General features: G+C 39.2%; 1 long non-coding RNA gene across 4 annotated transcripts in view; it reads right to left on the bottom strand.

Moving 5' to 3' along the window:
- Nucleotides 1–13,094, bottom strand: part of LOC132654773 (uncharacterized) — a 662,496-nt gene that overhangs the window by 133,584 nt on the left and 515,818 nt on the right. For all 4 annotated transcript variants that reach the window (XR_009592487.1, XR_009592486.1, XR_009592489.1 and 1 more), the window contains exon 4: nucleotides 3,646–3,762. This is a non-coding gene — a long non-coding RNA (uncharacterized LOC132654773). The remainder of the gene's footprint in view (nucleotides 1–3,645; nucleotides 3,763–13,094) is intronic.

The following is a 13,094-nucleotide window of genomic DNA, read 5'->3' on the forward strand; positions in this document are numbered from 1 at the left end:
AGCAGATCAGAGAGCGGGGTAAAAAAAATGAGCTTGGAGAAGGAAATGTAAGAACACACACAAACCCGTGGATTAAATTAAGATCTAGTTAGCTCTTCCAAATGCCATTACAAAAGAAGCTTGTGCTCTTGATAGAACACAGCAGTAGATTTGAAAGGCGAAATCTACTTTTTTAACACATCATTTTGACTGTTAAGTGTTTAATAGGAAATGCAAGGATAAGACACTTGAAGATTACAACATGGATGACTGCTAGTTTCCCATAAACACGTGTACAAGGGATTGGGAGCCTGAGGGAGAAAGATAAAGAAGTCAGATGACAAAACACAGAATTTGCATTCAAACATAGGAAGTTTGAAATAGTTATAAACTATCCAAGGACTTAAATGGAAATTTTGGTCATAGAATTCATAGCTCAAAATATAAATGTGGAGAAAAAGACATGTACAGTGCTTTGAAACTCAAGGAGAGGGCACTCTAGCAAGGTAGTTGAAATATAAAATTAAAATGGCCACCAGCAAAAGTACATAGCATAGTTACTTCACTGTGCTAGGGCCCAGAAAGAATGGATCCAGTGTGGAGAAGGAGACATTTGTACCAATGGGACACCCATTGGTGCTAAGAGCTGGAAATCAGGAGGAGGACAGAGCGCATTGGTATGCAACAGAGCAGCCACTTCTGAAGCCATCTTTAGCGGATTACAGTCATTGTAATCACACACCTCCTCTGTGTGTGTGTGTGTGTGTGTGTGTGTGTGTGTGTGTGTGTGTGTAAGAATCCTGATAGCAGAGGACAATTTTGGATCCTCTTAGCAGCCATTAGTTGCCAATAGCATCTCAGCTAGGGGTGAGAATTCTTGAGCCCCTTCCCTAGCCTTGTTTGGATTTTTTGGTGGCTTGATCTTGTCTGACACCAATTATACAAATAGATACATTAAATAAGGGTGGGACTGGGAGAAGACTAGAGAGGGGGCTAAAATCAAGCTATAAAGTGAATAAAGTATTAAAAATAAATAAAAGAGTGGAAAATAAATAACTTTTAAAATAACTAGAGGAAATCTTCAAAATGAACACTAAAATCAAAGGGCTAACTTGGTTAAAATGGATATTAACTACATAGAGAACAGATAATTAGTACATTAGGACGTAGAAAATATTTAGTAGTTAGTAGAAGCAATGTTTTAATTTTAAAAAATCAGTGACACAAAAGACAGGAACTGTCATAAAAAAGAGAGAAGCATTAAAACCCTGTATGAAACCTGATCTGATACATAACATGAAATAAATCAAAACAAAATATAAAAATTTTATTATCATGTTAGCAAAATTTTAAGTGCCTTATATCTAACATTTAGACATGAAAAGCTATGATACATCAACAATATAGCACGCTAATATGATAAGGAAAGATGTCTTTCTAAATTTGCCAAGTGGATTTGTGAATGGTAATGTGTGTGTATAGGCATGCAGTGTCAATACATGAGTGTGTATTAGGCATAGGTTGTGCTATGTGACCTATTGATTTAGGATGCAGAGGTTGGAAGCAAGAGAGAAAATATTGAAAGAGTGCAAGAAGAGACTCAACTTGTCAGGACCTAGAACGCTCTAGGAGGCAAATAGGTTCTAGACTAGGTTAATTGGGGCAGCAGAACTCACTCTAAATGTGCTCAGCACCAACTCATGGGTTGTGGCCCCAGATAAAAAGTGAGCTAAGCACCAGCAGCCATCTTTCTCTGTTACCTGACTTGGTACAACATGACCAATGACCAATTACCATGACTGATTAAAACCCCTGTTATTACTTTTCAATAGTATCGTAACAATAATGTATTGGAAGGTACAGAACAAGAGGAAGGTAAGAGGAGCAACATAGATGCAGTGAAGCTTTCCCTTCTGAACTACTCTCAGGCTGCTCTATAAAAGACCAGCCAAAGGAAACAAAATAGCACGTTCCCTCCTATCACAAATCGTCTCAAAATAAGATGAAATATTTTAAAGAGAAATGAAAATCATTCCATATGAAGTCTACAGGTTAGTCCACATTACAAAAATCCACCTCCATAAGGATTTAATAAAAATGGCCTTGTTCACAATCCGGTGTTTCTGAAACTATTATAGATACACTTATATTCTTTATCATTTGCACTTATGTTTTGGATGAATATGTTTTTCTTGTGAACTGAAGAGTTACCTTTAACAGTCATGTGTATTCCAGTAAATTCCAACTACTGCTCCTTCTGACTGCAGAAATCCCAAATCTTCCCTTCTTCTCCTATGTATCAGCTAGGCTCAAATGTTGATACAGACCCTGCCTTATTTCCTTCTTAGCTACATAAATTTCAAACCTAAACTTCTGACTGGACAGCTACTGTTGTTGAGGTTGCACGTGACAGAAACCCAACTGAAGTGAAAATTTATAGTACATGACCTATTTCACTAAACATAAAGATAACATCAGCCTTGGATCTTGGGGAAAATGAAGCAGAATGTATCAACAGAAACCAGCAGCCCTTTCTACTTGGAGATTCTGTGTCATTTTATTTCCTTCTATGCTGTTGCTCTCATCTTCCCTGGTCTCCACACCAACTCATGAAGTGACATGCATATTCCAATACCCCTCACTGCGGTGCAGCTCCTCGACCTATAAAGATTCAGTACTCTACATCTGCTCAGTGGTGCTATACCACAGTAAGATGGCTGATGTTATTGCCACAGTAGAGATAACTCTGGTGGGCAAGATAGAGACTAACAAAATAAAGGAATGGGTAACGCAAATATGTGAATTCATAAGTGCCTACCAAGATGTTTATGTGTTTCTATTTGGATACACTAGAGTTGAGTTTATTAATTATGAGTCTTCTCAGGATAAACATGTTTATATTTTTATAAAAACATTGGCCATGGTCAGTTTCCTCACACACCAATGACAATTATTCTGGACCATACACCTTGACTCTTTTTTACTGGACAGCCCGTGCATGTGGTTAAACCAAAGGCAAACACCGATGAAGTGACATCATTGTGTTCTATTCCCTCTCAAGCCCCATAGCCACCCTGGTAACTTCTCATTACTAAAACCTTTGCTGGGCTTCTGTTTTGTCTAATGACTGTGAGTAAATACTCTGAAAAGGACAACTTCAGTGAGGAGGGGCTGATGTTGTCTCATAGTTCACAGTCCGTCATGATGTGGGTCATGGCAGGAAACTAGTGGTTGCATTGTGAGAACAATGAAATTCTTAGACTCGACTCAGCTTCCTCTTTCATATGGTCCAAATTCCCATTCCAGGACATAGGGTCACCCTCAAGTGGTCAGGTATTTCCACCCGAATAAACCTATTTATAACCTCATATAGGAAAGATCATTTCCCATGCAACTCCAGATCTCAAATTGACTATTGGTATTAACCTCAATAGACGCTATGTGGCTGATATTTCCCCAAGCTATCAGGATCATGTGTGTGCACATTCTCCTTGGTCTCACTTCACATATAACAAAATTAATAGCTTCATTTATTCACCTATCTCTTAAGATACATTTTGAGCCTTAATATTCCCACTTTTATAACTAAAGGAACCATCACTTAAATGCATGATTTACCAGAAGTCTATCATCAAGTAGAGTCAGCATTTGAACCTGTAACTGTACCTGCTTGCCATCAAATGCTGATGTAGAGGGGCTGTCAGCACGGCACACACTGAGACCAGGAACAATACAGGGTGTTCACTCTCTCCATGTCTATTCAGCAAAGTATCAAAGTTCATTCTAGAGCAAGACAACAAAAGGAGATCAGAGAAAACAAATTAGAAACGAAGATTCAAAGTATCACTATTTACAAATGATATGAGAGTATACATGAATGAACCCTCAAATTCTACCCAGGAAATCTTACATCTGATAAACACCTTCCAAAAAGTGGCTGGATATAAAATTAACTCAAGAAAATCTGTATCCCTCCTTTACACAAATGATAAATGGCCTGAGAAAGAAATAGGGAAAGTACACCTTTTACAATAGCCACAAAAAATATAAAATATCTTGGTGTAAGTCTAACAAAGCAAGTGAAAGACCGGTATAACAAGAACTTCAAGACTCTGAAGAAAGAAATTGAAGAAGATATCAAAAGAAGAAAAGATCTCCCATGATTATGGATCAGTAGGGTCAACATAGTAAAAATGGTCATCCAACCAAAAGCAATATACACATTCAATTCAATTCCCATTAAAATACCAACACAATTCTTTACAGACTTTGAAAGAACCATTCTCAAAAATAAAAAAAAAAAAGAAACAGAATAGCTAAAATTTCTATACAATAAAAGAACTTTTGGAGGTATCGCCCTCCCTGAGTTCAAGCTGTATTATAGAGCAACAATAATAAAATGTGCATGGTACTGGCATAGAAACAGACAGGTTGATGAATGGAATTGAATAGACGATCCAGAAATAAACCCACATACTTACAAACACTTAGGTTTTTTGTTTGTTTGTTTGTTTGTTTGTTTGTTAACAAAGAAGCCAATAAAATACAAAATAAAAAAAGATAGCATCTTCAACAAATGGTGCTGGTCAACTGAATGTCTACTTACAAAAAATTGCAAATAGATACATATCTATCATCCTGCACAAAACCCAAGCCCAAGTGGATTAAAGAACTCAAAAGAACACTGGATACACTAAATCTATTAGAATAAAAAGTGGGGAAGAGCCTTCAACTCATTGGCTCAGGAGACAACTTCCTGAACAGAGCACCAACAGCTCAGACTCTAAGAGTCTGTGAGTCTCAGCATTTGTTTCAATAAGCTATTGGGTGGAGCCTCTCAGAGAACAGCTATGCTAGCCTCCTGTCTACAAGCATAGCAGAGTATCATGGATAGTGTCAGGGTTTGGCTCTCTCCTAAGGGGTGAGTCTCAGGTTGGGCCAAACATTGGTTGAACATTTCCTTCAATCTCTGTTCTATCTCTATCACTTCATGTCTTGTAGGCAGGGTAAATTATGGATCAAAGTTTTTGTGGGTGGGTTAGTGTTCTCCTCCCTCTATTAGGAGTCCTGTCTAGTTAGAGGGTGTCTTCTTCAGTCTGCATGACCCCTGCTACTAGTAGTTTCACCTAGAGTCACTCCTCTATCCTCCGCAAAGCTTAACCTTATTTATCACACTGACCAATGACATCAACATAAAACCAGAAACACTAAATCTATTAAAGAAGAAACTGAGGATCAGCTCAGGCTCTAAGATCAGCAATTAATAAATAGGACCTCATGAAACTGAAAAGCTTCTGCAAAGCAAAGGACACTGTCAATAGAACAAAACAACAGCCTACAGATTGAGAAAAGTTCTTCACTAACCCCACATCTAACACAGGGCTAATATACAAACTATACAAAGAACTCAAGAAATTAACACCAACAAACCAAATAATCCAATTTTAAAAATAGTCTATGGAGATTAACAGAGTACTCAAGAGAGAAATCTGTAATGGCTGAAAAGCACTTAAAGAAATGCTCAACATCCTTAGTCATCAGGGAAATAAAACTTCAAATGACTATGAGATTCCATCTTACACCAGTCAGAATTGCTAAGATCAAAAACTCAAGTGACAGCACATGCTGGTGAGGATGTGGAGCAAGGGAATTACTCCTCCTTGATGGTGGGAATATAAACTTGTACAACCACTTTGGAAATCAATCTGGCACATTCTCAGAAAATTGGGAATAGCTCTACCTCAAGACCCAGCTATAACACTCCTGAGCATATACCCAAAAGATGCTCTATCATACAACAAGGACACTTGCTCAACTCTGTTAATAACATCTTTATTCATAATAGACAATATATGCCCATCAAAGAATGGATAAAGAAACTGGTACATTTACACAATGGAATACTGCTCAGCTATTTAAAATAAGGAAGTCATGAAATTTATCAGCAAATGGGTGGAACTAGAAAATATCATTCTTAGTGAGTTAACATAGACCCAGAAAGACACACATGGTATATGCTCACTTATAAGTAGATTTTAGCCATATAGTACTAACTATATAAACTATACTAAAATTCACAGACCCCAAAACTGTAAGTAACAAGGAGGTTCTAAGGGAGCTTGCTTAAATCTCACCGAGAACAGATGATAGAATAAACAGCATAAGTGGTTGAAGAGAGGCAACAAGGTGGGAGAGGGAGCTCAGAGCGAAATGAGGGTGGTGATCAGACCTGGAGAGAGCAGGACTGAGGGTGAAGAGGTGGGGGGAAGGATGGGTAGAACAGAGGGCCTGCCAAGAGAAGAGCAACCATGAGGGAGGGATCTGTGTGGAGGCATTCTCTTAACTGAGTCTGCCTCCTCTCCAATGACTTATGTCAGCTTGATGGAAAACTGTCGAGCACAATGAGGGAACCCTGGTACGGAAGTTGCCTCGTGTGTCAGAGAACCGCAGTAAAGGATTTACACTGTGGTGCTAAATGAATCCAAGCTAACCCATTATGATTTACATTTTCAGATACTTTGCTATGAAATTCTACTGTTCAATAAATCTAAATAGAAGTCAAATGTGGTCTATCTCAGGAAAACCATAGAGCCCATTATTACCTTTTTCTTTTGATATTTGTTATATCAATACCTCTTAGATGTCATGGTATGAAGATAGTCTTCACTCATTAAATGTGCTGCAAAAAGTAACTGAAATGACTGGCAAGTAAACAAAGCATTAATTTGTCTTTGGTTTCCCTAAATTGTTCTCATCCTAGAGAATGATGTAAGCCTGTCAGTGGTTTGCTTAAGATGCATTAAGATTCTTAGAAAGCCACTGTGTAAAAAATCCTTACAAGAGTTGCATTTTACAATACAAAGTAAACTTGAGAAAAAAAATGCAATAAAAAATTATATGTAACTGATTATATTATCCGTTTCTTCTTTTGCAAGTAGGATCTACAATTACTAGTCAATATCATTTGTGTCTTATTTTGTGGGCCTTATTTTATGATGGTCATATATATGCACCGTATATTCAATGTTATTATATTTTACAAAAACCAATAATGGAAGGTCCCATGGTTGTAGTCTTTCAAAGTAAGTTGAGTCTAGGTAGGATATTTTTTCCAACAAAATCTGCGGTTGTTACATAAGAGACAGAGTAGTTAATAAGCAAATACTGCAGCTATAGCAAAGTACTTGGTTCCACATAGCTCATATGAGTCATGATTGCTCTTTAAGGAAATTTTCAATTTTCCCGTAGATATAAATACCCTTCCCATATAATTCACTTGTTACCATTTCCCCCAAGATACCTCTCTCTCTCTCTCTCTCTCTCTCTCTCTCTCTCTCTCTCTCTCTCTCTCTCTCCATCTATCTATCTTTCTCTCTCTCTCTCAGTTCAGGGTGCACTGAAAAACAGAGACACCAATGACAAAAAGGAACTGAACTTCTTGCATGGAAACATTCTTTCAAAGACTTATTTTAAAAGTATATTTAAAGATCTAAATTTTTTGAAAGTGTTCTTTAAGATGGTTCAAATTTCCAGGAATAAGCCATGGAAGAGCTAGCTGCTTCCAGCACAATAATAATAAGTAGCAAAAAGAAACTTTTAAAAATCCTATTGGTGCTGCAGTCTCCTGCCAGAGTCCCACACAATAGCAGATACTTAGGACTAGAATGGCTCCAGTGGAGCAACACTAATGCATTTGACACAGCTCCCACCCTGGCATTATGCAGAGGAGCCTGCACTTATCCCTTTGTAAATTGGAGACTCTTTTAACCGGGAATCCCAGGATGAAACAGAACCATTTTCCTCACGGCAAAACAAATCCTTCTCCAGTGAATTTTGTTATTGTTTATTGTTACACTGTTTTATCAGCACTAAACTGTATGAAAGCTTCAATTAGTTCTTGATGAATGATCCCATAAAAGCATGTAGTTTCATTTCCCCTGCCACCAGATATTTCACTGAGTATTATTAAATGAAATATAATTGGGATAAGATTCAGGAACTTAAAAAGTCTGTAGTGCTCTCAGTTCAGCCTGAAATGGTTAGTCATCAGCGCAGCTCAATCACAGCCGATGCACTATACATACAAATTTCCATGGCCTGGTCCTGGGAAGATCACAGAACAACACGCAGCCTGATGCCCTTCAGGAGGATGAAGGCTGTTGATGAGGTGCTAGGTTCAGTGCTAGGTCAAGTAACTGTTATCTCCACACGGGAGCTGTAAGTATCTCTATCCTTTTCCTTACACCACAGCACCAGATAACTGTTTCAGCAGGAGCAGAGACCATTTCCTGTCTGTCCTTAGAGTAAGAGCTGATTTCTACCAACACATAGACAAAAGGCCAGTCTTCCCCTTCCTCCCTTGTGGCAAATGAAATTTAAATTATGATATTTCTGAGAAACTTGATTAAAAGAAGACGACCAGCTTGTCCTTTAAACAAAAATCAACATTTCCTCTTTCTTATGGACACCAATGTGTACATGGCTTGTCAGGAGAGAGTGAAAGCTGAAGTGACTCAGTTATTCTCACATATTATGGAGTTAATGAGGGGAACCACACTTCAAACATTCAGCCTTCCCTTCTTACTTCCTTGCTGAGGATTGCGCTGACATCATGTGCCGACTGTTTTCAACACTTTGAATACATAAGTAAACAAGCATAGCAGAGCTGGTTCTCTCCCATGCAATGGCTCTCAGGTAGGGCCAACCTTTGCTCCCTCATAGCCCATCTTACAGGTGGGATAAATTTAGGGTCAAAGGTTTTGTAGGTGGGTTGTGTCCCTAACCCTCCGCTGGAAGTCCTGCCTGGCTATAAGAAGTGGCTACGTCAGGCTTCATATCCTCTGCTGAAGGTATCTTAGCTACAGTGAAGTCCAGAGACTTCCTGGGGCCTCCCCTAACCCAGGTCTCTGGCAAGTCCCAGGAATGTCCCCCAACTCCAGTCTCTCACCTGGCCCTCTTCCCCTGTTCTCCTTGCTTCTAATACCCACCCCTGCTCCTTTCCCATCCCCTTTCCTGCCAAATTCTCTTCCTCCATCCACCTCCAGGGCCTGTTTTGTTACCCTTTCTGAGTGAGGCTCAAGCATTTTATCTTGAACCATCCTTGTAACTTAGCTTCTTAGGGTCTGTGATTGTAGCATGGTCATTCTGTAATTTATGGCTAATATTTACTTATAAGTGAGTACATACCATGCTTGTCTTTTGAGTTTGGACTACCTCACCCAGTATGATCTTTTCTAGATCCATTTTCCTGCAAATTTCAAGATCTCCTTGCTATTACTAGCTGAGTAGTATTCTATTGTGTAAATGTACCACATTTTCTTTATCCATTATTCAGCTGAGGGACATCTAGGTTATTTCTAGTTTCTGGCTATTATGAATAAAGCTGCTATAAGCATAATTGAGGGACTGTCCTTGTGGTATAGTGGAACATATTTTGGGTATATGCCCGAATGCTTGCCCTCACATAAATTCCAGAGCAGTCTCCTTAATCCGTAACCTACATTTTGAGGGGAAGTTTAAGAAGTACCTTTTGCGGATCATTCAGATACCAGGGTTAACACTGACGTCACTGAGAAGTGTTCTTCCTTTCCCAACGCTCACAGCTGCATTTACAGATGTTTAGCCTGTTTCCATCATAGCCACAGTGGAGGCACCAAAGCTATGCTTCCCAGAGACGCATAACCAAATTGTAGGCAGAGTGCAGGGAAGCATATGAAAGAAGGGCAACGCAGAAAGACCTGAAGAGGAGAGGAGCAACAGAACCAAAATATCTGGGCCCAGGAGTCTTTTCCGAGACTGATACTCCAACCAAGGACCATGCATGGAGATAACCTAGAAACCCTGCACAGATGTAGCTCAAGGCAGCTCAGTATCCAAGTGGGTCCCTTAGTAACAGGAACAGGGACTGTCTCTGACATAAACTCAGTGGCTGGCTCTTTGATCACCTCTCCCTAAAGGAGGAGCAGCCTTGCCAGGCCACAGAGGAAGACAATGAAACCAGTCCTGATGAGACCTGATAGACTAGGGTCAGATGAGGGGAAGGAGGCCCTCCCCTATCAGTGGACTTGGGGAGGGTCATGGAGGAGATGAGGGAAAGAGGTGAGAATGGGAGGGTGAGAATGGGGGGCTACAGCTGGGATACAAAGTGAATAAACTGTAATTTATAAAGAAAATAAATTTAAAATTAAAGAATATATTGTATGGAAAATTTTCTTTCCAATAAAACAAACAAATACTAATAGTCAAAAATACCTGTAAAGACAACTGCTGATGTAAGCTGAGTCGGCTCATACATTTCAATCAAAATGCATTACAGCATACACAATAATCAGGCATAAAAGAATTGAACATTACATTAGCAATTATTTTCAGATATTAAAAGATCTCAGAAGCATTAAACATTTTGAATCTCTGCTCATTCATTACCTCTCAAGCACAGCTTCTCCCACCTTAACTCTCCTCTAGATCCCCTCTCTTCCATTTTCTTTCAGAAAACAGCTGAGCAGGCCTCCCAGGGATCTCCAGTAAACATGGACTAACTAAGACACACTAAGTCTAGCCTCAAATCCTCATTTCAAGGCTGGACTCGGCAAATCAGTGGGAGAAAAGGGGTCTCTAGTGCCGGAAGACGTAACCAGGTATACCCACTGCCCCCACTGTTAAATGTCCTGTTAGAACCATCATAACATATGCTCAGGACCTAGCTCAGACCTATACGGGGCCAGTGGCTGCCACGTGAGTCTCTGTGGTCCTTATGAGCCCTGCTTAGTTCATTCTGTGTACTGTGTTCTTGCGCTGTCCTCTATCCCTCTGGCTCCTACAATCCTTCCTCTCCCTCTCCCCCTGACTCCGCTTAGGCTTTGATTGTGGGTCTCTGCATCTGTTCCCATCAGCTGCTGATGACAACTCTCTGATGACAATTGGTCTAGACTCCGATCTGTGAGTTTAGCAGAATACTAACGTGAATAATTTCATTGTCATTTTCCTGCCAGCTGTGTTTGATTCTACCCTAGGTCTGTAGGCTATCCTGCCTCTGGTTCCTGGTCATTGAGGCAGTGTCAGGTGTGGGCTCCTTCTCCATGGCATGGGGCTCAAGCTGGACCATTCATTGGTTGGCTACTTCCATAAATCATATACCACCATTACCCCAGCACGTATTGCAAGCAGGACATGTTGTATTTTAGTTATTTTAATAAAAATATTGAATCCATTTTAGCATGCAATAGGTTTATTAGTGCTATTCTCAAATATGTTATTTTTAAGTGTTTGGATTTTTTCTGCTTTAATCTCTATATACAAGTAATATTACCAATAAAATAGGTATAAAATCCACCCCCCAAAAAAGGGAATAGACTAAAAAGTTTAAGAAGTAGAGGTCTAGCACATGTCTTTGTATTTTATTTTTAGGCATTATTTGTGACATTAGAAGAAGTCTAACCTTAATGGGGCCCCATCTTAATGATGTGTCCGCTACTTTTCAACCAGAAAAATCAAAAATTTTCTGCCTCATTATATAATTTTTATGGGACTCCTGGCGACTTTATTGAACTAACCTTAACTTGTTCATAAAATTAAAAGGACTCAACGGCAAAGTAAATCTGGTCATTTATATTTGTGGCCTATGATCAAGAAAGAAGACAGATTCCTTTTATTTTTTAAATTTTTTATTAACTACACTTTATTCATTTTGTATCCCCCCATAAGCCCCTCCCTCCTCCTCTCCCAATCCCACCCTCCCTCCCCTTTCTGCTTGCATGCCACTCCCCAAGTCTACTGGTAGGGGAGGTTCTCCTCTCCTTTCTGATCTTAGTCTATCAGTTCTCATCAAAAGTGGCTGCATTGTCCTCTACTGTGACCTGGTAAGGCTGTTCCCCCCTCAGGGGGAGGTGATCAAAGAGCAGACCAATCAGATTATGTCAGAGGCAGTCCCTCTTCCCATTACTATGGAACCTACTTGGACACTGATCTGCCATGGGCTACATCTGTGCAGGGATTCTAGGTTATCTCCATAAATAGTCCTTGGTTGGAGTATGAGTCTTTTTATTTAAAATGAAAAAAAAATGAATAAAAAAAATCAGAAGCACATAGGTTTTTTACATGGCAATTAAGCCAACATAGGGGATCCTGTAGAATAGAAATTAGTGTCCCCATTTAATATTTAAAATACTCTTAACTATTATTTTCTTTAAAATTTTGAGGACCGGGATGGTTCTTGAATTCTTATTTGAAGCAAATTTACTTATAATTCCCGATTCTTATATAATTCTATGTAAGTTATAAGTGTTTTCTAGAAGTCTTCCAGGGAATCCATTTTGACAATTTAGTTAAAACATTTTCATTTATTGCTAAAATATAAGTCGAAATTATGTTGTATACATTCTCAAAACTTTAATTCTTATGCACTAATGAAAGATTAATCAGACATACGCTTCAGAGAAGCCTAAGGAGCTAAAAGGGATGAGCACTAAAACATATAAAATACCTAGCATATAATAGCTGCTTAAACAATTTGGTTTAATTTTACTCATTTATTTTCTCCAGCCCAGGACTACTTATAATGGAGATTTATAGCAGTGGCCATAAACTCTTCTTCATCACTCTCTAGCACCTGCGATAAAGGAAAACCAATGTTTAGCCTGTTTCCATCATAACCACAGTGGAGGCACCAAAGCTATGCTTCCCAGAGACGTAAGCCTTTTCTTACAAATGAAACTTCAAAGGTCATATCAAAAACTGTTGAGAACTCAGAAAAGCATTTGCTCAGAGCTGTGTGACAAAATGTTGATAACGTATGACATTAAGAGTGTGGGCTAGGGTCAGATGGAAGGGGAGGAGGACCTCCCCTATCAGTGGCCTGGGGGAGGGGCATGAGAGGAGAAGAGGGAGGTGGGCAGGATTGAGAGGGGTGAGGGAAAGAGCTACAGCTGGGATACAGAGTGAATAAATTGTATTAAGTTAAGAAATAAATTTAAAAATTAAAAAAACTTATGAAGAAGGTGGCCTTTGCAGAATGGTGTCAACCAGTTATGAAGAAGATGTAGCAGGCAGGGAACAACAGTATATTACTCCCCAAATTTGTAACCAAACAAACTCTGTGAGGGTAAAATCTACTGTGT

Source organism: Meriones unguiculatus, chromosome 6 (assembly GCF_030254825.1).
Source record: "Meriones unguiculatus strain TT.TT164.6M chromosome 6, Bangor_MerUng_6.1, whole genome shotgun sequence".
Lineage (NCBI taxonomy): Eukaryota > Metazoa > Chordata > Mammalia > Rodentia > Muridae > Meriones > Meriones unguiculatus.